Genomic DNA, 27,926 nt, shown 5'->3' with positions numbered 1-27,926 from the left:
TAGTCCACATCCACACTTTGCTTGGTCAACTTGTGTATACTCAAGGAAGCAAGCAGGAAGGGACAAGGTAAGACACGCGAAATTAAGCTGCGAGGACGGGCAGCGAGCGACAACGCGTGGCCAACTCCGATCCTCGTCCCGCCCCATCCAGCAAGCTAGCGAGCGCTGGCGCGCTGGTGTACCAGTGGCAAGGTGCGCGATCGAGCTCGATGGAATTGGACGACAGTAATTCATCAGCGCTGGCGCTGACGCCGCCACCGGCACCGGTGGCGGTGGCGGTGGTGTCCCCGCAGTTCTGCGCGCCGCACGTGGTGTCGCTGACGGTGACCAAGTACATGAGCTTCTCCGGCGGCGACTTCACCGTCACCGACGACGACGCTAACGGCGCCGTCGTGCTGCAGGCCAAGGACACGTTTCTCTGCGTCCGGAGCCACCGGGTGCTCCACGACGCCGCCGGACGGGCCATCCTCCCTCACCATGCAACGGAAGGTAGGTAACGTTACACACACGGCGGATCGATTTTCACCATGCGCATTTCCTTTTGTTTCTTCCTCGGCATAAATGGAGTAAATCCCTCCTCACCATGCAACGGAATGTTAGTATATTCCTTGTAACAAATTAATTTTGTAAAAGCTAGATAACTTTGACTTAGGATAAAGTTAAAATGACTTACAATTTGAAATAAATGGAGTAAAAAGTCAACCACCCTTTGAGTTCAAGTTATTTTTTTTAGTTTTCAAAAAAAACCTTGATTTTGTAAAATACAAGCGTTTGGATGCAATAAACTTTATAGTTTTGGATACCATAGTATTGATAAAAGTGTTGACCCTGATTGGATGCAAAGTACTTTTCGAGTTTAAGAAATACCATAGTTTTGTGAAATTCTTTGATTTTAGGGTAGCATAAAGTGTTTGGATGCAACAAATTGTATGGTTTTGAATCCAATGGTATTGCTAAACCTGTAGTCTTTTTGGAGTTTTTAAAACTCCACTCTAGCCTCATTTTCCTGTAAACCATGGTTTTGCACATCAATAAGTTTTAAAACTGTAGTTTTCCAATACTTTGGTTTCCCATAGTCTTTTTCAGAGTTTTTAAACCTTTGTTTATTATTCTTTTTGAAAATTTGCACGTCTCTATTTTATAAAGTTTCAATTTTTAATACTATACAACATCCAACCCTACCTAGCCAGCTCCCACCACTACAAGACATCTGTGGTTTTTTGACATTCTATTTATGTCAAAATATATGGAATTATTGTCACATCTTAAGATTTATGGCTTTCAGTTGACCAAAATTCAAACGTAAAAAAATCAGCGTCACAAAAGTGATCTTGTGACATTTGTATATTCATTGTCACAAGCTTATGACAATGGATTTTAGTGTCATATTGGTTTATGACTTTGGTTTATTGTCACAAAATCTTAGGCCTTGCCACATGGGCAAATGCCACGTAGGATCAAAAGCTAACATGGTAGGAAAAAATGTCACAAAATGAGTTTTGGCCTGCTAAAGCCCACATAGCAGGCTGCCTCTTCATGGGCCACAAGCTTTTTTGGGCTGATATTGCCTGGCCCATTGTTTCATTTTCATTTTATTATTTGGCCTAGTGCTTTTATTTCCTACTCTAGAACTAGTTCCTGAAAGAAGAAGAAGAATTTTAGGTGACATTCAAATCTAGGGTGAGTTGTTTTGGGTGAAGTTAGGTTTTAGGTTTTTAGGGTCCATGGTGAAATCCAGGATAAAAAGGGGAGGGAACTAGGGGAGGCAACATGCTTGTTAGAAGAAAAAGGTAGCAGGTTGTCTGGAGAAAAAAGATACCATTGGTTGTGGGTGGAGCGGAGCCATGGTAAAACCGAGCTAAAGGAACATACGGGGGCAAGGACAAGTTTAACCAGAAGATACCATTGAGGTGGTAGAAGAGGAAAGAGGAGCGAGCATGTTAGGTGGAAGAGATAGGTAGAGGATGGTTTAACGCGTGGAATGTCGCTGGCTACAAGTGGTGAAGGATGATGGTTGTGTGGTGACAGCGACGAAGCCAGGAATCGACGAAGCCAGGGCTAGCTTCCTCTTCTTCTTCCTCCAGCCCCTCCTTGCCTTCTTCTTCCTCCTCATGGCGGTAGCCCGGGCTAAGCCCGGGCTCCATGTAAATCATGGCCGTAGGGGGGGCTGGAGCACGGGTAGCCCCCCCGCTAGCTTCGTCGCTGTGTGGTGAGAGAGGCATAGTGAAGCCAAGCTAGTGGAACAGATGGTAGTAGGCTACCATTGAAGAAGTTGCAGTTAGATAGAGTAGGCAGTATATATGAGACAATCGGGCACATGACAAAGAAGACATAGTTTGTAAGCACAAAGAAGAAAAGAGCATGATCATCCAATCAAGATATTATAGTCCAGATATTGGTTGTTGAAAACAAATCCTAGGCTCTAAAGTATAGTGTCGGGTTCATAAACCCGGGGTCCCTCGAGGACCGGCTTCCACGCCCGGGCTTGGCCCAGGAAAACAACATATATTCCATGGGACGGCCCAAAAAATTAAAACACAGCAGGCCGGAAGGGTAGTCCAGTCGTCGACCGGAAGGTCTACGCGTAAGAGCAGGCGCCCGCTCGTCAGCTTCTTCGGCCCACCTCTCTGACCGGAGCACTCACTTTAGGCACCAGCCGTCTCCAAGCAGTCTCTCCAATCGGAAGGCTTGGCCCAAAATGCTGCTTCCTGCTTCGACCTCGCGACTCCGACCCCGCGACCGGGGCTCGCGGGAAGCCTGCTCACCGCTCTTCTCCGACCGGCGCACTAAGGGCCGGCTGGAGCCATCCGACCAAGGGCTCCCCGTTCGGAAGGAACCAGAAGACGTGCGGAGAAAGGCAAGGCATGGCTCACAAGTCAAAACCACTGTACCAGGGACCATACCCTACGTAAAACAGTGCTCTGCAGCCACCCTGACACAAAGTATTGTAGGGGCCGCTAGAAACTCCCATACGGTAAGCCCCCCACGTGTCTCTGGACATCGATCGTAGCATGGGCTCCAGGATTTGCCATACTAAGTGAACATAGCGCGGCTCCTCACATGCCACTAGGCATCAAGAAGTATTTGCAGGTACCGACGTCCATCCTTCCTGAAGAAGATATCTCGACCCCCCCGTGCACATCTGTCATCCTACAACGACATCGACAGTATTGGGAGGCTTCAACCATTATCCAGTTTTCATCACCGTAGGCAGCAAGGCTTAGAAATATCTATACTCTCTCCCTCTCACCTATAAAGAGCCATCCCCTTCATCTATAAAAGGGGATGCGCTCTCTCCAACCAGGAGAGATCGACTTCTTCAAGCTCAGACTCACTAGATCGACACCAACCCCTTACAACCGTAGTACCACCGAGTTCCGACCGCAACCCTTCTAGTCGGAGCCTTCCGAACCTGTTGTATACCCCCTCCTTTTTCCTTCTCATTTGTAACCCCACTACAGACTTCGAGCACCTAGGCTCAGGAATAAAGTCGTCGACCGACCCCGACTGGATGTAGGGCACGTTGCCTGAACCAGTATAAATCCTGTGTCATTGAGTGCTAGGCCACCTCCGATCACAACGTACAACAAAACTATAAATATTTACTAGTTGGTCACTTTCTACACCGACAGTTGGCGTCGTACGTGGGGAAGATGCTGTACGTTCAACACTCTTTTGTACATCGGATGGCCCATTTTCTGCCACCCCCGCCGTGGTGGGCTCGGGCGATACGATTCGCTTTGGCTCATTGGAGTTCCCTGCACTCTCGCCTGCCGGGATGCGGGTTCCACCCATCTTCGAGCCGTCCCAGGCCTTCCGCTTTGAGAGCCTGGACTTTGTCGCCAACCGGCTCGGCGTACTTTATCTTCGTGAGGAGGCTCACGACCCAGCACCCGTCGGAGGGACGTCCTCCATCGACTCCGGGACGCGCGACTTCAACGGTGCGGCATCTATGCTTCATTCCAAGCAAACTCTCTGCTCAAACCCCACTGTGAATAATATACATGCTGTTATTTACTTACTGCGCTCTATCTTCCACCAAATACCCGGTGGGTTATCGTTGTCCCCATCGCAGCCGCCATACGGCCAGTTCCCCTATGGCCTTGCGTCTTCCATGGACGCATACGCCAGGGGACTCCAAAAGGTGCTGGCACCGCACCCTCTCACGTCTGAGTTCATGGGGATGGCGAGATATGCTCCCACCTATTTCCTCGACATCATGGATGACGACGTCGGGAGTGACGGCTCCAGCATCGGTAACGGAGTCCTTCCAGACCCATGCCCCGCTGGGTCCTCATGCGAAGACCCCCGAGCTCACACATGAGCACAGGGAGGATCTACGACGACAGTGGCCGCATCAGCCGCCAACTGCACCAACACGCCCGGCGCACCACGCTGCGCCCTATGCGCATGGACCGGCGGGCGGCGATCGGGGTCACACCCGTCAGCCCTAGCGCAACGCTCTAGTTCAGGGGACCAACCCCCCACAGTTTGCTTGGGCCAGCCAGAACGTTGCTGCCATGGTAATGCTCCTGCGTGACCTGCCCAAGCCGAATGACAATCGTGGACGAGCAATCCACCAGAACCTCCGGGCACTGTTGGAGACTGCTGCCGTTCAACAAGCAGAGTGCTCCGTATCACGACACCAACTCGTGACCTTGCTCCCCATCCAAGGAACAAGGACGCAGCAGATGGGGCACTACACACTGTCATCGCCACAACCACCGATTGCGGCACAAGAAGCCACAACCGCACCTCGTCTTGACTTGACGGCCACCCTGTGCCGACCGCCTATCTATGCGCGGCTTGGGCCGAACCAAGACGCGCGCAGTGTTGGTCGGAGTCCCAGCCCTGATAGCCTAGAACCACGGACCTTCGTCCAACACCCCCAGCAAGCGCCTTTTCTGTCACGCTTCAACGGGGGCCACGACAAAGGCAAGGCCAAGCACCAGGATCAAGACGAAGGCCCCTCCACATAGAGGGGAAAGAAGAATAGAAAGGATCGCCGCCGATCGGCTAACTCCACGTTAGCCACAGCGGTAGATTACGCGGGCACTCAGCCCCAGCAAGACCCTCCAGGCCACTTCCACGATCTCATGGAGAGCCCATGCACCAACCACAACTATCCCGTCAACCATCTCTACAAGCACTGCCAGCTCCTCAGGCGCCTGCTGAGGTAGGCCGGTAGGCTAAGGGAAGAAAAAGGCGAGGAGGCAGTGACCGAAGAAGGGGGCGCAGCGGACAAGGATCTAGACGACTGGAGCATGAAGGGATCCGACCGGAAGCCTACGAACTGAAGGACAACGACGACGATGCTCTCTCCGACGACCTTGGAACAGCTATGTCTTTTCTTCTCTTCCTAAGTTTCTGTCTTACCTTTACTTAGCGAACGCTCCTGTAAGAGTGTCCCGACCCCTTTGTTTTTGTTTTTACCCTAAGTACTCTTTTGGTTTTGTATGAAGAAACTCCTTCCTACCTGAACAAAAGGGTAGTTCATTCCTTTGTTTTACCTTACGTAACTTTGCTTTAGAACATTCTGACTGATCACACCCCACCTTTTCCTACGGCTACGACCGACCGAGCCTTGCGGGCCACGCCTCGGGCTCGCAAAGTTGTGACCTACGGAACAAATGGGCAGTCACGAGATAAAAAGAAATTTGAAACAAAATTATGCTAAGGGAGAACTAAGAAACAAAAGGGAACAAGCTTCCCCAAACAGAGCAACTCCATCACAAAAACAAAAATCGATTGCAGTCATTAAAACACACACGAACGTTTTACACAGGGCCCCCCCACGAACTTAAACTTTTTATATTTACTAACTACTTGTATTTAAAAAAAAGGTATTAAACCAACCCAGCGGCATCTGCTGACGGCGCGACCGACGAAGGCGTAGGCTGCTCGCTCTTCGGCAGCACGACGTTTGGCTCGATCAGGGCCGAGGCGACATTACCCCCTGAACCAGGCTCCGTGCTATCTGCAGGCTTGAAGGCATCCTCTCCACGCATGCTTCGGGCCATGTCCTGACGGCGAACATCCATCACCCACTCGGCGGAGACCTGCTCTGACACCAACCGCGCATGCGGCAGCAGGCTCACCCCGATTGACTGGATGTCCTCCATGCTCAGGCCTTCAGCATACCCACCGCAGATAGTGGCGAAGTCTAGATTCGGGTGTTATGTCACCACCGAGGTCAGCACCCTCGATGCTCCATAAAACAGCCCACTCCTGACAAGGTCCTTGACCGTGTCCGGGACCTCCACCAGTTGAACCACGGACGCGTTGGTACTTGGCGCTGACCCAAAGACTTCCGAGATGACGAGCTGGGCAGCATTGCGTATCTGACCAAGGTACCCCTTGAGAGCATGTCGCTCTTCACAGGACTTGGCCAGCTCCTCAACATTCTGGCTGAAGTTCGCCTTGGTCGTCTCCAGGTCTCGCTCCAGCGCCTTCACCTTTTCTCCCAGCTCTGCGAGGAGGGCAACAACCTCAGAAACAGGCTAGGGGAAAAGGAATCAACACCACGAGAAAACAAAAAGGTACGCACCGACGCGAGAGGTCTCAAGGGTGGAGAGATGCTCTGCCTGCCGAGCCGCCTGCTCGCGCAGCCGGGCACTCGTGTCCTCCATCCCCATCACCTGGTCCCAGAGCGTGAGCACCTCCCGATCTGCCTCCGACCGGGCCCTCTGCTCCACCTCCAGGGCCTTCTATGCCGACTCCAGGGCGGCTCGCTCTGGCTCAAGGGCCGCCAAGGCCTCTTGAAGCGCTGCCTTAGTATTAGCCAGGGACGTCTATAGCCCCTCCTTGATCTCCTCATGGTGGGCCTTCTCCGCCTCGAGCCCTTGCTCGGTAGCAGTCGCCTGCTCCACCGCACGCTGCCCCTCCGCCCGCGCTACGGCCACCTCGGCCATCTGGATTTGGGACTCACGGCAAGCGGACTCCGCCCGATGCTCTAGCTCAGCCATCCGAGCGTGTTCCGCTTGGAGGAAGTGCGACTTGTGGGACGACACCTTCCTTATCTCCTATAAAAAAAACAGGCGTTATAAAAACAACCGATGAAAGATTCAAAGGGCAAGGAGAAGTACCAAAAACTCACCTCCACGGCAAGCTGCAGGTCGACCTCAACCAGCTGCCGGGCAAATTGATCCTACTTCCGAGTGCTCTCCAGCTTCGCGGACAGCTCGGTAAGCTCGAACACCACGGCATACCCTTGTCCACCAAAAATTTCCCAGAGCTGGCGCTCCCGAGAATCCCGAAGGACGAACCTCGCCTTCGACGGGTCCTCAGGGAAGGGCCACTCTAGGTCACCCTTCGATGAACCGCCAGAGGGCCCAGCCTCCGACCGGGCACCTACCGACTAGAGGACAACAACGGCAATGTTCTCAACAACACTTGGAACATTGAACAACTACGTCGTTTTTCCCTTAGAATCGGTCTAAACACCTTCGGTTAAAGCGCATGCTCCCGTAAGAGCGCCCCCGCTCGAACACTTTCAATCCGGGTCGCTCGGGGGCTCCATAAATATACAAATATTGAGTACTACCTCTCTGTTTTGTTTACTGTTGTATGGAGAAATTCCTTCCTACCCTAACGAAGGGGTAGTTCATTCCTTTAAATTTACCTTACGTAGCTTTGCTTTAAAAATTCCGACTGATTGCACCCTGCCTTTTCCTACGGCTACAACCGGCTGAGCCTCGCGAGCCATGCCCCGGGCTCGCAAAGTTATGACCTACGGAACAAACGGGCAGGTACGAGATAGAAAGAAATTTAAAACAAAATTATGCTAAGGAGAAACTAAGGAATGGAAGGGAACAAGCTTCCCCGAACGGAATGACTCCATCACAGAAAACAAAATACCATTATAGCTGTTAAGCACACGAACGTTTTATACGGGGGCTTCCCCCACAAATTTAAAACTGCTACAGCCACTCAACAACTTCACTTGAACACCATAAGAGATCAACCGGCCTCCTGAGTCGATCGATTCACTCAGGATAAGCACCTGAGATACAGGTAGGAAGCGAAGGGGCGCCCCATACGGGCCATGTCGACTCCGTCTCGAATGACGAGCTCAGGTCCTGGTCGGACATTTCCGACTGAAGCTCTCCGAGCCCTGTCTCTTAGGTCATCAAGGTAAGCATATGTTCATTAAATACAAAACTGTTCACGCGAGGGCTAACCCACGACTAACAAGCGCAGGTCCTGGTCGGACGTTTCCGACTGGAGCCCGACGAACCCCGTCTCTCCAGTCTTCAAGGTAAAACACTATCAAAGCCCCTCTATTTCAATTTAAAACATTCATACATCCATACGCGCATTTCATAAAACATTCATACATCCATACGCGCATTTCATAAAACATTCATACATCCATACGCGCATTTCATAAAACATTCATACATCCATACACGCATTTCATAAAACATTCATACATCCATATGCGCATTTCATAAAACATTCATACATCCATACGCGCATTTCATAAAACATTCATACATCTATACGCACATTTCATAAAACATTCATACATCCATACGCGCATTTCATTCCATACGCCTGAACCCCCTGGACGGTTAGGGCATGAACTGCCCGGGGGCTCGGGAACTAAGCATCGCACATGCAGCGAAATGCATTAGAATGCTCCGTGTTGCGCCACGAAGCAGCGGCTTGTCTCATTCGATATGGGCAACCGAACAGAGTCAGGGGAGAAAACCGTAGATGAGCACCGTGTAGCCTTTGCCCGGTCTGGCAAACCGGGTCATCTCAACCTTCTCGTTCGATCCTGAACCTCTCGCCAAGCCCACAGAATCTCCATCGAGGAGAGGCCGATAGGCCACCTAGGTCACTCTATGGAACGACCTAGGCATCTGTCGAGCTGCAGGTAAAGGAGTAGTGGAATGCCACAAGAGGGCTATGCCGACCCCGTCACGAACGACGAACCCGGATTCCACTCGATCACACCCGTTAGCGAGCTCACCGAGCTAGTCTTCCAGCCCGAGCGATCGGGACAGGCAACGAAACTCAGCCCCTCTGGTTGTGAGGAACCGGATGGGGTAGCGCAAAACAACTCAGCCCCCACGAAGGCCCGATAGGGCTCGGGGGCTTAAATGCCATGGGACCGCGACTCTGAATTCGCGTCGATGGGATAGGCAACATCCGGCTATGGCTCTTGGGACCGTGACTCCTGAAGTCGCGTCGACAGGATAGGCAACATCCGGCTACAGCTCTTGGGACCGCGTAACGGCTTCAAACGGCTTCACTAACTAAAACTAACTCTCTCAATCCACGGCGAGCACGGACGCCTGAGTCTACTCGTAACTACACCTTACCCGATCCCACGGCGCACACCGATGCCAAAGATCGAACTCTGTTACATCCAAAACTAGACTTCCTCGCCCGATCCCCAGCGCGCACCGATGCCGGGATCAATAGGTTCTATCTCAATCCAATCCCCGCGCTTAAAAACACCTCGGCTGCACAACGACACCATGGTTAAACAAAATCACATCTTAAAACTCAAAACACGCGCACCCACAGACACAACACAAAGAACCCCCAGCCGGTTCCGCCTGAACCACCCGGGGGCTCGGGGGCTACACCCGCGGGTGCGCTCGCGTGCACCCGCCAGCAAGGCAAAAATCCCCCGGACGATTCAGCTCAAATCGCCCGGGGGCTCGGGGGCTCCTGTCGGGTTCATAAACCCGGGGTCCCTCGAGGACTGGCTTCCACGCCCGGACTCGGCCCAGGAAAACAACATATATTCCATGGGACGGCCCAAAAAACTAAAACACAGCAGGCCAGAAGGGTAGTCCAGTCGTTGACCGAAAGGTCTACCCATAAGAGCAGGCGCCCGCTCGTCAGCTTCTTCGGCCCACCTCTCTGACCGGAGCACTCACTTCAGGCACCAGCCGTCTCCAAGTAGTCTCTCCAATTGGAAGGCTTGGCCCAAAACGCTGCTTCCTGCTCCGACCCCGCGACCGGGGCTCGCGGGAAGCCTGCTCACCGCTCTTCTCCGACCGGCGCACTAAGGGCCGACTAGAGCCATCCGACCGGGGGCTCCCCGTTCGGAACGAACCAGAAGACGTGCGGAGAAAGGCAAGGCATGGCTCACAAGTCAAAACCACTGTACCAGGGACCATACCCTGCGCAAAACAGTGCTCTGCAGCCACCCTGACACAAAGTATTGTAGGGGCCGCTAGAAACTCCCATACGGTAAGCCCCCCATGTGTCTCTGGACATCGATCGCAGCATGGGCTCCAGGATTTGCCATACCGAGTGAACATAGCGCGGCTCCTCACATGCCACTAGGCATCAAGAAGTATTTATAGGTACCGGCGTCCATCCTTCCTGAAGAAGATATCTCAACACCCCGTGCACATCTGACATCCTACAGCGACATCGACATCGACAGTATTGGGAGGCTTCAACCATTATCCAGTTTTCATCATCGTAGGCAGCAAGGCTTAGAAATATCTATACTCTCTCCCTCTCACCTGTAAAGAGCCATCCCCTTCATCTATAAAAGGGGATGCGCTCCCTCCAACCAGGAGAGATCGACTTCTTCAAGCTCAGACTCACTAGATCGACACCAACCCCTTACAACCGCAGTACCACCGAGTTCCGACCGCAACCCTTCCGGTCGGAGCCTTCCGAACCTCTTGTATACCCCCTCCTTTCTCCTTCTTGTTTGTAACCCCACTACAGACTTCGAGCACCTTGGCTCAGGAATAAAGTCGCCAACCGACCCCGACTGGACGTAGGGCACGTTGCCTGAACCAGTATAAATCCTGTGTCATTGAGTGCTAGGGCACCTCCGATCACAACGTACAACAAAACTATAAATATTTACTAGTTGGTCACTTTCTGCACCGACATATAGCATTATCCTAATTCGCATATGTGCATGAAAATGTTGGAAGTCTGTCTCTCTACTTACTACTACCAGCACCAAACAAACAACACGAATGGAGTGGTTGCACAGAGTGCTCATTTGGAGGCATTGCATGGTTTAAGAATCATGGTGAGTTTAGATGCAGAAGTGAATTTAGCTCAACTGGTTGGGTGAAATGTGTGATCATGCACCCAACCACGCAGGTTCAAAACTCCTCTTCGCTTGAATTTGGGTGCCTATTTTCTCTTTTTAATGATAATGATTAATGAAAATCCACCTAGTTTTTCCTAGATTGGATCTAGTTTTTTATGACGAGTTTATATATTTGAAACATATGTGTTGTGCACAAAACAATGTCCGATCCAAAAAAAAAAAACAGTGATATTGGAATATCAGTACCAGTTGCAGCCAAGAACCGATAGTCGTACACAGTTATACATCATCTGCTGTCGTGAATAGAAACTATAGTGATATGTGTTGTATATAAATGCTTGCTAATTGTTGGCTTCAACCGATGTGTAGTAATGTATCACTGGGTGCTAAGTCAAGACATGTCATAGGGGGTGTTAAGGTTTCTTCTTCTCTCCAACGTCCAACACCACCTGCCTTTGCTAATAGTGGGTCCCATGCAGCAACACCACCACGTGCAACACTAGCAAGATGGGAAGAAGCAAACTACGAGAGAAATATTTTTTTATGTAGAGCACCGGGTACTCAATTTTGCACCTGTGCTAAGGTTGTTACTTGTTAGCTTGGCACCCCTGCGCTCCAACGTTTAGCACTGCTGCTAGCTGCTTCTCTCTCCTCTTGGCACCCTCTTAGAACACACACTAAAGTTTTCGGCTACAACCAACAATGTTCCCTGTGTCCGCTGCTGTTTTTCATCTCCCTCAATCATTGCTCAGCGGCCTCGGAATTCTAGAACCGGCGGTGACAATCTTTCACTGCCAGTTTGTTTTTAATCAGCGATGATGGTCCTGCAGTAATAATTTCCGGATATGTAGAAATGACTTGGTCTATCAGTGCATCAACATATACATAAATAAATGTATACTAGCAGGAACCCCCGCGTAGTTGCGCGGGCTAGGAAGCATGACAATGTGCAATGTTTTCATTATAAAATACAATGTGTCTGTTTCAGAGGAAAAATAAAACCTCTTGAGTTGTTGCTTGTGCTTTGCCAATCTGCGAGATATATATATATATATATATATATATATATATATATATATATATATATATATATATATATATATATATATATATATATATATATGCATTTTTAAAAGAATACAGCAACTCAAACCCAAGCACGGGGAGCCAAAAAGAAATCAATCTGAACTCTATCACAAAGAGTTGCACGAAGTAATAAAAATAAAAGGACATACGCAGAAAAGAATTGGTAAGCTATAATGGTATTGTATTAGGTGACCCACAGCCTCGGGAGGCCGTAAACGATCGTGGATTATTTACTGCTAGCTGGTTTGGTGTGAGAGAAAAACACTGTTTCTGGCTGGAAATTTACGATCGTTTACGAGCAAGCGAACAGGCTGCCAGTTGTTCTCATATCAACAACCTAAAATATGGCAAATGATCGGGGTGTCTATGCATCCTGGAGATACAACCAACATTTACTCTGGAGCACCAGAGAGCACATAAGAAGGTGAGGGGATATCAGTTAGAAATGTGCTGCCATAATTATACTGAAACTTACGTTTCACAGAAATCCATAAAACTAACAAAAAAAACTGACGTGGTGTCGAAACGGTTCTACGCCTGTCCTCATGCAGATGTGCCCTGTTGTTATGAAGAATATTGAACACTTGCAAGCATGGACGATGTAGATGAGGTTTTCCCTGGACTGGTGTTCGCCATGGGCACGCAAGCTGCTGTGTGGATTGGCACATAAGGAAAATGTTTTAGTAGGTAAATAATATTTTTGATTAAAATTGTACGCCACATATAATCCTAGCCGTACAGCTGAGCAATGTACTATTAAATTAAAATGATTGTAATATGTACCACATCACGAAGAAACGATTAATTCCATCATATGACACATATGTTCATATGGATACTCACTAAAGAGGATGGAATCATAAATGACATTGGAAAAAGGGCCATGTATTTTATCTCAGGTTTTATTGTTCTACGAATGGTTCACATGTGTTTTAGGCAACATAAGCCATAAGTGGCACCTAGATGCAAATGAATGTGTAGGCATCGACGTAAAATGGCAGCAGCATAAACCAAATCAGTAAGAACTCATTAGGTTGATGGTATGTGACAGATATGTTCACGTGAATTCACCAATTATAAGTCATGGAATAATTATGAATGCCACAAAACATGTATCATGTATTTCAGGGCAAGGCATAGAAAATGTGCAAGATGTCGGGCTTTATTGTTTTGCAAATAAGCGCAAATGCTGCAGGCGATATATGGAGGTTATGCAATAGCAGGATAGTCTGGAACCACGCATGCAAATAAATTTGAGCTGCATAGGTGGCTTGGCCGATGAAAATAGGATGGGCACCATGGAGTAATGGGTTGCATGTTTGAAACTGTAGCGGCAAAAGCAATGCATGTTACTGTTTTCATTTTAAAAATGTTTTATCCAAAAATTTTCTCTGCACTCTGCAGTTCAGGATGGCCTTAATTTTAGTATAGCATTTTTGTTCGACAAACACTAAAGCACATTTTTCCTCTGAAATATGATATGACATCCAAACTAAAGTGCTTCATTAAAAAAGCATGTTGTCATGCCTAATAAATCCATTGATACTATAACACCTATAAATCAGATTAGCAAGAAGGTTACCACTTTTTAATGCAAAAATTTGTGCATATTGTAGTAACCACCGTGTAGTAAGTACGAAACATAGCTGAATTTTCTCGGGGTCAAGATGAGAGGCAGAAAAAAAATCTGACCCCGCTAGAGCTCTGAATCGGACCACAAAGTAACTGTTTTTTGGGTTTCCCTTGGAGGAGCTGTGTGGCCTATGCATTTATTTTGTAGAAAATACCTGACATTGCAGAACCCACGGAGGCATAGGATGGAAGAACTTACGTGTGGAAGTAGGGTCATCATGGCCGAAGCTATTCCCTTGTCCAATGCATTCCTTTATAAATTTCTGCATAATCATATCAGCCATTGCATTATGACTATAAGACATAGAAACTTAGATATCACCGGGAAAAATATATCTATTATATTGCGAGGCAAGGAGCAATACGCACACAAAGGACCTATGAATGTACAGGTAGCAAAATCTTCATTTTTTTTTTTTGCAATGTTCATATGTTTTTTTTTTTCTGAAAACTGCATTCTATTGGAATCATGTACAGAAGAAGACTGTAGTTAGGTTCATACTTCATAGTTTGAGGTTCATCAGCAAGTATAGAGGTAGGTAAACATTCACAGGAACACATGGCAATCTGTCAGAGTTATTGCCTACAAAGTCAAACTACTTCAGGTAGGAAAAAACTTTTTTTTTGTTTGAAAGCTGGGCATATAAGATGGGAAAACTACAAAACCTGTATAGATATGGATGCCAGGTCTCAGTTGCAGCCTTTGGAGGTTTGGAGGTACAGTCCACCATGGTATGCACATCTACAATTCTCCAATCCTGGGCAGTCTTTAAAGAATCCATCAACTCAAACCGAAGCTGTATATGGAAACAAAAAGAAATGAATCTGAAGTCCATCGCAAAGAAATGCAGGAACTAATAAAAAATAAAGAATATATGGAGAAGCGAATGGAATAATGAATCATTATTGCAGAGTTGCATTGTCTCATTGTTAAAAAAAGTTCATCATTGCACAATCCCAAAACCTCAGTAGGTAACATGAAAATGAAACACTTCACCGGCATTGTACAACTAACGATATTGGGTCTGCACATGATCTGATAATAAGGATATTGAAGTTAAGCAAGATGGTAGTAATAAGGAAGTAGAGTAAAGTTAAGTATGTATGTCACTGAAAAGGGTCCATATTGATACAAACTGCAGTAGATTAACAGTAAGCATATTAGCAGGGAAAGGAAGTCTTGATGCCGTTGTAAATCATAGAAGGACCAAGTAAGAAACCCAATACATGAAGCATTATGTAAAAGTTAAAATATGCACTCCAAATTACAGCAGCAGATTAAATGTGTGTAAACTGGGAGTTGTCAGTGAAATCTAAGGCTGCATAATTTTCTTATAGCCCTCCATGTGCTGATTACAGTACCAAACATGAGGTAGTGGGGAAAATATACGTAGCATAGTATCCTGTGAATCACTGAATATCTGTTGGTAGTATATGTACATTCTGAGCAAAGGAGTGCATGACAAAAAATGGAGAAGGCGCTGATACAGGGGTAGCTCCATTTGAACACTGAAAATTATTTCATCGAGCTATGATGGTGTGGTCTAGCATTTCATCGACCGACGGAAAGGCAGAAAACAGCAAGGCGAAAGAGAACAGGGACTGAAAACCTTACCGTGTATGGGGAGGACAAAGAAACGGAGCGGAAGAAGGCAGGCAGTCGATACGGAGGTGAAGGTGGCCGAAGAGGGCGAGGATCTGGCGCAAGGGCTGCACCTCCGGCTGGCGCGGGCATAAAGCCGGTGGAGAAGGGCGGCGGCGGCGGACCCCTGCCGTCTGAGGCTTCCGGCAAGGGTTGCATCCTTTCGTGGTGACCGCGAAGGGAGTGGCGGGTGCGGCGGCGCGTTGGGGATGGCAGGGGCGGCGAGCGGCGCGGAGGGCACGCAAGTCGCGGCACAGAGGGCGGCGGATGGCACCGGGGCGCGGGCGGCGCAGCGTCGAAGAAGCTTCGCGAGGCGGATTTTTTTTATTCCTGTCGTTGACCGTACGCGAGAGACGCAGGCCCCTTCGGGTGCCCTTCGGGCTTGATCCGTGTCTGAAATAGTGTTTTTCTCCCTCATTTGCAACCGTGTTTTTCATTCGCTTTCCTCTATAAATTCTCCAGCCGAACGGGCGTAGAGGTACGAGCCTGCCGTTGATGGAAAATCTAATGGCCAGGAAAAAGGGGTGACCTGGCTGTCTATGCGATCAGATAGGGTAGTACACGAATAAGAGAAAGGTTCGCCGGTTGATTTTAGCCAGGCCTTATCAGTCGGCCAACCGTGTTTTTCTCTCATAACAAATCAGCACTAATCGGACTTATTTGTAAAAAAAAAAAAACCAGTGAATAGACCGCATTCAGGCATTTAATTAGCATCACCTCACAAGCTAAGCAGGGCGTACGTACTAACAGGTATTTAGTATGCTTGACACGTGGGAAGTGTTTAGAGGGGATAGCACGGCTGCAAATGATTTGCTCTTCACGGTGAAGAAAACATCCATTTTCCCACTGAAGACAGAGATGGATGTCTTTTCTGGCTGCTGGGAACACCACAGCAGAGCAGCAGGTATGTGATTTCAAGATCAAGGGTAGCTACTTCAACTTGGAGAGGTCTCTGTGCCTTGTATCGTGGCAACGACGACTCCGACGTAACGATTGCTCAAGTGAGCACTGGTGCAGCAAGGGTTTTTGCTTCTGGTTGGGAAACCCCTTTAGTCTCGGTTTCCCAACCGGGAGCACCAATCCGAGACTAAAGGTACCCTCTTTTAGTCCCGACTTGGCGCCCGAGATTAAAGGGGGACCTTTAGTCCCGGTTGAAAACACCAACCGGGACTAAAGGGGGGTCTTCAGGGTTGGCGTTCAACGCCACGCGGCAGGACTTTTAGTTCCGGTTGGTGTACCAACCGGGACTAAAGGTCCCTCTCTTTTTTTTCCTTTTTCTGGTTTCTATTTTTGGTTTCTTTTTTCATTTAATGATTAGTTAGTTTTGATATTAAAATATATTTTCGAATACGCTGCTAATAGTAATATATAATAGTAATATATATGTGTACTTCGCACGCGTAAGTTTTCGTTCGAACTTTGTACATAAATAACAAACGAATATACGCGTCCTTACTTTGTACACCATACTCTATATATATATTACAAATATTTGATATATAAATTGTTTAGGTCCTTAGGAATTCACTCCTCCAGATTTGGATTCCACGTTTCGTTCGGGTCATTGTAGAACTCACCGTTGGGGTTGATGACCTGGTCATTGAAAAATCCTGCTATAGTCTCTCGAATTGCTTTAAGTTGGTCAAGTCGTATGACTCTTTTCCTCAACCATTCAGTCTTCAATAAAAGTTAAAGGAAAAAGTATTAATATATATATATATATATATATGTATGTGTATTGCTCATGTAATTACTTATACAAATGAGAGCAATAAAGAAATTGTAAATATACGATCGAAATAATATGAAGGAAAAAGTATTTATATACGTACTTTGAGACGCTCTTCAGGAGTTCTCTTTGAGTACGCCATGATGAACTCGCAAACATAGTATCCGCAGTAGTTGTTACCCTGCTCCTGCCTTAGAACCCACTTTTACGAAAAAAAATCAATTAGGGTGAATTGAAATCATCATATGGTGTTAATTGAATATAAATGTGTAGTTATACTACTTACTTTGTGTGCGATTACATCCTGTGGCTCTTTGCAATGTTTTATTTTTTGTTCCTCAATTAACCTTTTCCAAACCCTGCTCCCAATAAAATAAAAAAATAATTTAACCTTTAATAATTGTTGAGAGATCGGCGCCATTATATATATATATATATATATATATATATGTTGTTATAGAGAAACTAAATTAATTACCCTTGTATAATATCTATCATGTCTTGATACTCCGTTTGTGATTTTCTCAACGAGTCTAAGATTTTCAATCTACTATTGGCCATATCGATGACCATCAATATCCAGTGATTGCTGCATAAACATATATATATATATATGTGTGTGTGTGTGAGAGAGGTAACTAGCTAGTAAGGAAATATTGATGTCCCATATATATGATCGACATTAATTACTTATAATAACACTCACTTGAAGTTGTAGGGGAAGAGTATCTCCTTATTGTCGCGTTGGTTCACTAAGAAATTCATGAGATTTCTCTTAGGTTCTGGCTTATAATCCTTTGGGGGGTTAGGGTGTTTGAATACGACATACGGATCAACGAACCCAACATCATTATCCTTTCTCTTTCTAAGTTCTGTCATCTCATATCTGCATACATGAAAATAGTGAATATATATTGTGAATATATAATAAAGAAATTGTGAATATAGTAGAAAATAATCACACTTACAGACAATAGCAGCTAACGAGACTTTTGTCGAGAGAGTCCAGGTGGCATAGTTGGTGTAATTCTGGAAGCTCGACATAGATAATGTCATTGCCACGGAAGTAATGGTGGTTTCTAATTCTGACAGAAATATAGATTTGTCCCGCAGCAGACGCCGACATGTACCACTCGTTTAGCAGGTACATTTACGTACCCAGTTCATCTAATTTCTCTAGGTTGTATAGACTCTGGCCTGCTACAAACTTCTTGTAAGGATCCACTTCCAGAGCAGATGGTCCTTCAGCGAGCACTTGGGCAAGGTTCAAACCAGTGTCGTGATAAAACTGAAGCAACGACTCATAGCCGCCTACCTCCTCCATTAAGTTTAAGTTTGAACCATATTCGTTAGGAACGACAAGGGGGGGATTGATTGTTGCGATTGTTGTCCGAGTTGTGCAACACCTTTCCCTACTGTCTTCTTTTTTTGCGCCGCCTCATATGACTTGGTGAGAGAGCGGTCATAGTCCGATATCGGTTGTTTCGTGGCGCTCTTAAGAGAATCCCGTTTTTTTTGTTCCACCTTCTTTCTTAGCTGATCCGGAGGTAGGTAGAAGTATGATTTCTCCGGGTTGTCCCTCGCTCATTGTGCCTGTTTTACACCTTCAAAGAAATCATGCACATCTTTTTGTACTGCATCCTTTAATTCCTTATCACTTTTCTCATAAGATAGTTTTTGGGGAACTAGATGAGTACTTGCTTTTTGCTTCTTTGCCGACGGGCGGGGCAACGGCTTCGTTTGCGGGGCGGACCTCTTAGGGGCTGGCTTCCTTGGAGGTGGGGGAGGCGTTGGAGACTGCCTTGGAGGTAGTGCAGACTTTGGAGGCGGCGGAGGCGTTGGAGACCTCGGCAGAGGAGTTGTGGACTTCCTTGGAGGCGGCGGAGGAGTTGGAGATGGTGGGGATGCAGCAGTGCCTTCGAAGGCGTCATCATTGCCCTGAGCACTATGATGGTCGGGAGAAGCAACAACTGGACTTAGGTTGGTGGAGGCCCTGCTTTGTGAGTACAAAAAATAATGAGATATAAGTAAATGCTTATTATTAGTCATGCCCATAGAAAATTATCAAAAAAATGTTTTGTTAACTTTTGTCCGCACCTAATGTCTGCTGGCGGTGGATCAGACGCCCCAGGGATAATGATGTAGTGCTTGCACCATAGTATATATGCCTTCTCTGCTTCTCCTAGAGTCTTCTCTCCATCACCTCCAGGAATGTCAAGAACTAGATCCTCATAACCTTTGCTCACTTGGTCCACTGCAACCCTAGCATATTTAGGTTGTATTGGTGCCCTATGGATTCTTGGTGTCTTGGTAGGGTCTGGAGGAGTAAAAACACCGACAGCGACCTTGATTGTGTCATTCCCCCTTGGAACATGTAGCTCAATTGATGTCATTGGAATAGTGACATCATCCACGGGGAAGCGCAGCGCTGCGTCATCTTGCTTTGGCAGCTCAGTGGAAGCGCAGCTGCTTTTCAACTGACCAAGAGGGCTAATATTAACATTCATTCCTGGCTCTGATGCCTGCCTCTGAGCACTCATTGCTATCTGCACTTGCTTTCTGATTTCTTCCTACATTCTTGCTTCCATTGCTTTTTCTCGCTCCTTTGCTTCGAGCACCATTTCCTCCAACACTGCCACCCGCGCTGCTTGCTCCTCCTTGCTTCTCTGGCGGCTTCAGTAGGTTTCCCTGTCATCAGGAAAACCATGAACCCATGGAGTGTTGCATCCTAAGCCTCTGGTTCGGCCAGTGTGTTCAGCAGTCCTGATGGCATACGTCAGCTCATCCTTCTCTCTATTGGGCTTGAACGCACCAATCTCTTTGGCTTCTATAGCAAAAGCCAATCGGCGTGCTGCTGTTTTGAGTTTTGGCCCATACACTGCTTGACCGGTCTGTGGGTCGAGTCTTCCCCCATGACCGAAAAACCAATTCTTCGAGCATAGGGGCCACTTGGCTGATTCTGGTTCGATCCCCTTGGCAATAATGTCCGCTTCCATTTTTTGCCACTTCGAAATGGCAGTATCGTAGCCACCTGATCCCATGTCATGGTGGTATACCTTTTTTGGGCATTCTCTTGGTTCCTTCTCACCCATGCCTCACCCTCTTCTGATGTCTTGTACTGTACGAAAGCATTCCAATAGGCCCTCTATTTTGAGATCGGGCCCTTAGCAGTAACCCAATTTGGCGTTTCGTTCTTCTTGATGTATGTGTTGTATAGGTATTTCTTCTAAGTCTGGAATTGTGTGGCCATCTTCTTCATAGCCCATGATCGAACTAGCTCCTTCAATTCATCATCGTTGATATCATCATAATCATCCGCTTACAACGTGAAATGGGCAAGGATATCATTCCAGAGCAAATTCTTGTCAACATCAGGGACAAAACTAACATCAGGCTCATTGATCTTTTTCTTCCATTCACGGATACTGATCGGAATTCTGTCCCTTACAAGGTACCCACAGTGTTCCATGAATTTCCTTTTATGTGGACCAAGTGGTTCGCCTATCTCGATCTTGAATTCCGATATTATGTACCGGCCCTCCAGTGGTTTCTTCGGTCCTCGAACATTTTTGCTCTTCGCCGTTGTGGTCACCGATCCAGAGGGCTACATATAAAAAAATAATAAATAAATATCTTTTATACACAGAAATATATACAATATTCCACATATAATATATATTTAGTATATATACCTCGCCTGTATTTTCTTGCAAAACATTTTCTTGCTCATTTTCAAGAGCTAGATATTGACTTCCGTCATCAACATCCTGCGCATCACCTCCAGCAATAATATTCATCATTTCTTCATCCATGTTGTCTCCCGGGGCAGCCATATCTAACAAATTTAACAAAATCTAAGTCACATATATAAACAAGTCATATATATAAACAATTCATATATGTAAACAAGTCATATATGTATAATTCGCCCTAGCGAGAACGACAATTCGCCCTAGCGAGAACGACGATTCGCCGTAGCTAGAACGATAATTCGCCCTAGCGAGAAGGAAAAATCGCCCTAGCGAGAACGACGAATTCGCCCTAGCGAGAACGACGATTCGCCCTAGCGAGAAGGGCGAATCGTCGTTCTCGCTGGGCGAATTTGTCGTTCTCACTAGGGCGAATTTGCCCTTCTCGCTAGGGTGAATCGTCGTTCTCGCTAGGACGAATCGTGGCGTATGTTGCTACGCATATACAACACAACGGGGCGGCGTTGCTCCGCATATACAACAACAGGGCGGCGTTGCTCCGCATATACAACAACGGGGCGGCGTTGCTCCACATATACAACAACGGGGCAGCGTTGCTCCGCAGTTACAACATACACTGCATACACACAAGTCATATACCATACACACAATGCAAGTCATATACCGTGTGCTCGGCGGTGAGCTTCGGTGGGCGTCGGGGCGGTGATGGCCAGCGTCGAGGGTTGGCGTAGGGACGGCGGCGTAGTGGCAGTGGGGGCGGTGTAGGGTCGGCGGCGTAAGGTCGGCGTAGGGCCGTCGATCCGGGGCGGCGTGTCGGTGTGGCGTAGGGTCGGGGCGCCGGTGGGCCGAACCGGTGGGGGTCGGGGGCCGGCGCGAGGTGGAGGAGGGGTGCCGGTGGGCGCGAGGTCGAGGAGGGGCGCCAGGGCGCCGATGGCCGAGCGGTGGGGGTCGGGGGCCGGCGTCGGGGCGCCGGTGGGCCGAGCCGGTGGGGGTCGGGGGCCAGTGTGAGGTGGAGGAGGGGCGCCGATGGCCGAGCGGTGGGGGTCGGGGGCCGGCGTCGGGGCGCCGGTGGGCCAAGCCGGAGGGTGTCGGGGGCCGGCGCGAGGTCGAGGAGGGGCGCCGGTGTCGTCGAGGTGGGCCGCGTCGGCGAGGTGGCGTGCGGGCGAGGTGCGGTGTCGGCGTCGGCGGCGGTAGACTTAGGGCAGTGGGGAGGAGGAAGAAGAGGGGCCAAGCGGGCGCTTATATAGGTGGAGAACCTTTAGTCCCGGGCTCAACCACCAGTCGGGACTAAAGGTCCTTTAGTCCCGGGCGTTCATAGGGCCCGGGACTAAAGGTGGAGAACCTTTAGTCCCGGGCTCAACCACCAGCCGGGACTAAAGGTCCTTTAGTCCCGGGCGTTAACAGGGCCCGGGACTAAAGGTGTTTTGGCGGGCAACAAAATGCAGTTTCACTGCCCGCCAATTCATTAGGATTTTATTTTGCTTTATTAAATACAATTGATAAAATGTTTGTGAAATGCACAGAAAATTAAATACAAGGCATAAAAATGTTTTAAAAAAATATAGATTCTATTTTGCTTTATTGTACACAGCAAAATTCTGTGACCTAAAGTTTTAATTTTTTTAACAAGTTTTAAAACATAATATTGTGTTTAAATTACTATTTCAATAATGCAAAAATATAATGTTTAATTAAATTCAGAAAAACTCTTGTGTTTCGACTAGAAATTTGTTTTCACATCATTTGAACGTGACATTATCCCACCATCAAACATAAATTTGTTTTCACATCATTTCAACACGACATAATCCCAACATCAAACATAAATTTGTTTTCACATCGTTTCAACGTGACATAACCCCACATTCAAACATAAATTCACAATTATTACATAATATCTCAAATACACACTATTGAACATCAATATATATATATATATATATATATATATATATATATATATATATATATATATATATATATATATATATATATATATATCAAGCGGGCACAGTAGTGAACTTCTTCTTGACGTATGTCCCTTGGTTATGATCGCGCCGTAACCATAGAGTGTCCTCATCGTTTAGCTGGATGCTAGGGTCTTTGTTCACTATGAAGGGTGAAATTCGGTCATCCTTTTCATAATCTTCTGACATGTCTGACTTGTCTTCGATTCCGACGATGTTTCTTTTTCCTAAAAGAACTATGTGGCGCTTTGGCTCATCATTGATTGGGTGGTTGTCGTTTTTCCCTCTCTTCGGTTTTGTAGACATATCCTTGACATAGAACACCTGAGTCACATCCTTCGCAAGGACAAACGGTTCGCCTTTGTACCCAATATTGTTGAGGTCCACTGTTGTCATTCCATACTGGTTGTCGACTACTACGCCGCCTCCAGTCGTCTTTACCCACTGGCACTTGAACAAAGGTACCTTAAAATGAGATGCATAGTCCAGTTCCCATATCTCCTCTATGCGGCCATAATATGTTTGCTTGTTCCCACTAGGGTCGGTGGCATCTATGCGGACACCACTGTTCTGGTTGGTGCTCCTTTTATCTTATGCTACTGTGTAAAATGTATTCCCATTTATCTCGTACCCTTTGTATGTGAGGATATGCCACAATGGCTGTCTAGCCAATAAATACAACTCCTCATCAATACTCTCATCACCCTGACATTCTTTTCACAACCAGTCGCTGAAAGTTTCCATGTGCTGACGCGTAATCCATGCTTCAGACTTCCCTAAGAACTCAGATCGGAGGAGGTTCTTGTGTGTCTCGATATACGGATCTACCAAGGCGGAGTTCTATAGAACTGTGTAGTGTGCTTTATTGAAATAATCATCACCCTTACCAATATATGTTTTCTTCCCTAGTGTCCCCTTTCCACTTAGTCTCCCCTCGTGTCGCTATTCAGGAACACCAATCGGGTTAATATCGGGAATGAAGTCAACATAGAACTCAATGACCTCCTCTGTTCCGTAGCCCTTGATGATGCTTCCTTCTGGCCGAGCACGGTTATGAACATATTTTTTTAGGACTCCCATAAACCTCTCAAAGGGGAACATGTTGTGTAGGAACACAGGACCGAGAATAGTAATCTCCTTGACCAGATGAACTAGGAGGTGTGTCATGATATCAAAGAAGAAAGGAGGGAACACCAACTCAAAGCTGACAAGACATTGAACCACATCATTCTGTAGTTTCGCTAGATCCATTGGATCGGTTGCCTTCTGAGAAATTGCATTGAGGAATGCACATAGCTTCATAGTGGCTAGACGTACATTTGGTGGTAGAATTTCTCTTAATGCAACTGAAAGCAATTGAGTCATGAGCACGTGGCAGTCATGAGACTTTAAGTGTCCAAATTTCTTCTCTGGCACATTTATTATACTCTTTATATTCGAGGAGAATCCAGACGGTACCTTAATGCTATCTAGGCATTCAAACAAGCTGTCCTTCTCTTCTTTGCTAAGAGTGTAGCTGGCAGGACTTAAGTACTGGCGTCCATCATCTGTCTTCTCTGGATGCAGGTTGTCTCGTTCTTTCAAACACCGCAGGTCCTGTCGTGCTTCAATTATGTCCTTAGGCTTCCCATACACGCCCATGAAGCCTAGCAGGTTCACACAAAGATTCTTCATCAGGTGCATCACGTCGATCGCGCTGCGGACCTCTAGGACTTGCCAATAGGATAGCTCCTAAAATATGGACTTCTTCTTCCACATGGGTGCGTGACCGTTGGCGTCCTTCGAAATAGGTTGGCTGCCAGGTCCCTTTCCAAATATTACTTTCACATCATTGACCATATCGAGGACGTCCTCACCAGTTCGGTTGCGAGGCTTGGTCTGGTGGTCTGCCTTACCTTTAAAATGCTTGCCTTTCTTTCTTACGGGGTGATTTGCAGAAAGAAATCGTCGATGCCCAAGGTACACGACCTTGCGACATTTTTTCAAGAATATACCTTTCATGTCACCGAAACAGTGCGTGCATGTATTATATCCCTTGTTTGATTGTCCTGAAAGATTACTTAGAGCTGGCCAATCATTGATTGTTACGAACAATAATGCTCGCAGGTCAAAGTGCTCCTGCTTGTGCTCATCCCACACGCGTACACCTGGCTTGTTCCACAAAAGTAGAAGTTCTTCAACTAGTGGCCTCAGGTACACATCGATGTCGTTGCCAGGTTGCTTTGGGCCTTGGATGAGCACCGGCATCATAATAAACTTACACTTCATGCATAACCAGGGAGGAAGGTTGTAGATACATAGAGTAACAGGCCAAGTGCTGTGACTACTGCTCTGCTCCCCGAAAGGATTCATACCATCCGTACTTAAAGCAAACCTTAAGTTTCTTGCGTCACTTGCAAACTCGGGGAATTCTCTATCGATTGCTCTCCACTGGGACCCATCAGCAGGGTGTCTCAACATATTGTCTACCTTACAGTCTTCTTTGTGCCATCGCAACAACTTTACATGGTCTCTGTTTCTAAAAAGACGTTTCAAGCGTGGTATTATAGGAGCATACCACATAACCTTGGCAGGGATTTTCTTCTTGGGACGTTTGCCCTCAACATCACCAGGGTCATCTCGCCTGATCTTATACCGCGACGCGTGACATACAGGGCATGCATCCAACTTCTCGTACTCCGTGCCATGGTAGAGGGTGCAGTCATTAGGGCATACATGTATCTTCTGGATTTCTAATCCTAAAGGGCAGACTACCTGTTTTGCTTCGTACGTAGTGCTGGGCAATTCATTATCCTTCGGAAGCATCTTCTTTTGGATTTTTAGCAACTCTGCGAATCCCTTGTCAGATACACCATTCTTTGCCTTCCATTGCAGTAATTCCAATGTGGTACCTAACTTTTTCTGCCCCGCATCACAAGTTGGGTATAGCAATTTCTTATGATCCTCTAGCATGCGGTCGAACTTGATCTTCTCCTTTTCACTTTCGCATTCTCTTTGTGCGTCATGAATGGCCTGACCAAGATCGTCAGCGGGCTCCTCCTCTGCCCCCGCCTCTTCTTCAGCGGGTTTCTCCTTTGCCCCCACCTCTTCTTCAACTTCCCCCATTGCAGTATCATTGAAGGCACCATATTCAGCAAAAATGTCATCATCGCCCCATTGTTCTTCTTCACCTTCTTCCATTAAAACTCCGGTTTCTCCGTGCTTCGTCCAACAAATATAGTTTGCCATAAAACCCGACTTGAACAAGTGTGAATGAAGAGTCTTTGAGTTAGCATATTCCATCGTATTCTTACATACGGCACATGGGCAGCACATGAAACCATCGCGTTTGTTTGCCTCGGCCGCACGTAACAAAGAATGCACGCCGTCCATGAACTCTTGTGAGCGACGATCAGCATTGTACATCCAATGTCGACTCATCTGCATTACATGACATAAATACCGTATTAAAACCTAGAACATAATTAGTTAACTATACAACATGCATACCACCACAAAAGCTATAATTTTAAGAAAGCCTCGCTACAATGTAGACAATCCCAACTACCACTATAAACACTAAAGCTAAAATGCACTTCAGCAGAACAAGGATTTCGCGACCAATCTCAACTAAAACAAACAGATCTCCCGTTTGTTCAACATCTTTGGGCTTCTTTGGCTGGATCACTGCATCATTAGCCACCATATCTGCCTGTTGTGCAAGATATTTTTGCATGAGTTCAACATATTCTTCCTCCCAGTAGAAGCCTGAACATCCAGTGCCATCCCACTAAAATTAAAACATAAATTAGAACTTTAATCACAACCATCATGAAAATAGGTATAAACTAACCATAGTCATTAAATACGATAAAATAACTCACATTGTGATCCGGACACTTGTAGAAAATACGACCCTTGTTCGGACCATCCTTCTTCACTCGGTACTCCATCACAATCTTCGTCTCATCACAACACTTGCCGCATGCAATGAGTGGGAGGCCTGGCCTAAGTCGCTTTGGGAACCCATGAGAGGCCGAGGACCCGAAAGCAGTTGCCATCTACTCTCTATACTCATTTTTTAATACACTATAAATTTCTCATTTTATAATCAAATAAAATTAAAAAAACTCTAAAATTCTCTATATCTCTAAACAATGAAGTGTGCTATGCATGCTACAAATGAACGGTGAATACTAGTTTTTAATAGCTACTTTAACCTTCCTTAATGTAAATATGCAAACTTTAAGTGATTTTGAGCTCAAATTACTTACAAATGAAAAAAACCACAATAAAGAACCATATATATATAATTATATATAGTGAACAAAATGAGATAAGACAATGATGAAACATGAGAGTTTGAAGTTGGTAACCTTTAGAATCGAAGAATCGACGGAGGAATCGAAGAAATCGACGGAGAATCGAAGAAGAATGGATGGAAGAGCGAGAACACTGAGCTCTCGGGCGGGCTCGGGGAGGAAGAAGCCGGCCGGTATATATAGGGTGGACCTTTAGTCCCGGTTGGTGGACCCGACCGGGACTAAAGGTATGTTTTCAGCCACGGGCCACGCCACCAGCCGGGACAAGAGATTTACTCCCGGTTGGATCCACCAACCAGGAGTAAAGGTCGACCTTTAGTCCCGGTTGGTGTATCCAACCGGGACTAAAGGTCCCCTGCCACAACGACCTGGCGCAGGAGCCGTTGGGTAGGGACCTTTAGTCCCGGTTGGATCCACCAACCGGGACTAAAGGTCTCTCTAGTCCCGAGCGCAAAAAATGCCGGGACTAGAGTCTGATTTGGCCCTTGAATCAAAGGTCTGTTCTCTACTAGTGGAGTACAAAACATGCATATAAGTAATATATTGCCCCTTGCTTCTAGCTAGCTAATTGATTATATTTCGGAGTTTATAAACTTTTGGGTTGATGAGATAGTAATAAACATGCATGCATGCATGTCTGCCATTTGGTGGTGCTGCAGATGAATCGTAAGCTCACCTGGTCAAATGTGCTGCTCGGAATGGACACGCACAGTGTCAGCGTGTTCCCTCACGTGGACTATGCATTCATTGCGGCTCTTGTTGTGATTCTGGATGAGATGCACAGGGGTCGATCCACACACCGACGACGCCGTTGA

At 46.8% G+C, this 27,926-nt stretch overlaps 1 long non-coding RNA gene and 1 pseudogene across 1 annotated transcript; one reads left to right on the top strand and one right to left on the bottom strand.

Annotated features, from left to right (window-relative positions):
* The first annotated feature begins 209 nt into the window (after positions 1–209).
* On the top strand, positions 210–27,926 carry LOC136543617 (protein LURP-one-related 10-like; annotated as a pseudogene).
* On the bottom strand, positions 12,313–15,807 carry LOC136545555 (uncharacterized). Its single transcript, XR_010781091.1, has 4 exons — positions 15,378–15,807; positions 14,429–14,559; positions 13,962–14,025; positions 12,313–12,780 (listed from the first exon to the last, which is right to left on the bottom strand). It is a non-coding gene; the product is annotated as an uncharacterized lncRNA (long non-coding RNA).

Source organism: Miscanthus floridulus, chromosome 3 (assembly GCF_019320115.1).
Source record: "Miscanthus floridulus cultivar M001 chromosome 3, ASM1932011v1, whole genome shotgun sequence".
In the NCBI taxonomy this organism is placed as follows: Eukaryota; Viridiplantae; Streptophyta; class Magnoliopsida; order Poales; family Poaceae; genus Miscanthus; species Miscanthus floridulus.
Note: the sequence above shows the minus strand (reverse complement) of the source record. Positions and strands in the feature narration are given on the sequence as shown.